A 1435-nucleotide genomic window follows, 5' to 3' on the forward strand; every position below is an offset into this window, starting at 1 on the left:
CGGAGTGCCTCGGGTTGGGCGCCGGCGCGGGGCCCGCAGTCACCCCGCGCTGAGGCGCTCGTTGAGGCCCCGCGGCCTCCCAGGAGAAGGGGCCATGGGCCAGTTTCACCCGCCGCCTGCCCTTGTTAGGAGAGCGGGGGACAACGGTGGGACCCCAGAGCTGCGCTGGCACCAGGTGGCTTGCTTGGCAAAGCTCCTGCCCTTGGGTGGAGCTGGTAGACATCTACCAAGCTCCTGCCCTTGGCTGGAGCCACCACACATCTACCATGGGAGCCGGTGGGCATCTCCCAAGCTCCTGCCTTTGCCTGGAGCTGCTGGACATCTACCAAGGGACTTCTACCAAGGTCCACCTACCAAGCTGGTGGACTTCTACCAAGGTGGTGTACCCGCAGACCCTGCACACCACCTCTGTGCTGGATCCAACCCACAAACTGAGCCTGCCTGTGGGAATTGGCTTGTGAACCAGCTCCATGCCACGCATCCAGCCTGCAGGGCTAGGGACCAGCCCCCAAGCCTGGACCACACCTGTTTAGCTTGCAGCGCAGCACCCGGGGAAGGCCCGGGCTCAGGTGTGGGGTTCTTAGCACTAGTGCAAGTGTACGCGCCTGCCAAATGGGGGCCCTTTCTCTCTGCAGGTTGCCTCCTCTTGAATTGCAACAAACCAGGCTGCTATTTCCCTGAAAGGGGGAGAGACAGAACTGCGCTATTGGTATTGCATCATGTATTAGTGACTTGTATTAATTAACTGGTGACTGCACTTCCTACCCAGTGATGAATCCCACCCAGTGAGCCAAGAACAGTAAACACTGATTAATCTTTTAGAGTGGTGTTACAGTAATAGCCTTAGAATATTCTATATATGTCCATAGCATTTTTCACCTCTCAGTATAAGTCTGAATATTGTGTGATCCAACAGTATTTGCCCTGAGATACTTTGAGGTTAAATACAGACAGTCAAAAAGCCTGAGGCTGAATCAATTCAATCTTTGCAGCAGAGATGACCCGAGCAGCGTGGGGGCCCCAGATGCAAGGAAGCCAGTGGCAGATTCGGCAGGGATGGGGGGTGCCAAGCAGCTGGACATGAAGCTGGTGGCAGCACAGACTTGCCACGGCTGCTCCGTCCGGCTCTGTGGGGCCTGGGGCGGGTGCACCAATTCACCCACCCCAGCGACGGCCCTGCTTTGCAGATAGTCTAAGCTGTGTAGATTGAACAGATAAGCAAGTGAACAGACATTCACTTTTGATTCTGGAAATGCAGCCACACATGCCTGCAGTGGCTCAGGCCAGAAGCCAGGCAGGGGGGCACTAGAGCACAGCTCCCTGTTTGGCAAACAGCTTGGGCCAAACCTAGCTGCCCATGGAGGTGCAAAGCTTCCTGGGTTGCTGGGGGACTGTGAGTTAACTTGAATCTGGAGGAGCTCTGGGACAGAAGTTC

Source organism: Alligator sinensis, unplaced genomic scaffold (assembly GCF_000455745.1).
Source record: "Alligator sinensis unplaced genomic scaffold, ASM45574v1 scaffold100_1, whole genome shotgun sequence".
Lineage (NCBI taxonomy): Eukaryota > Metazoa > Chordata > Crocodylia > Alligatoridae > Alligator > Alligator sinensis.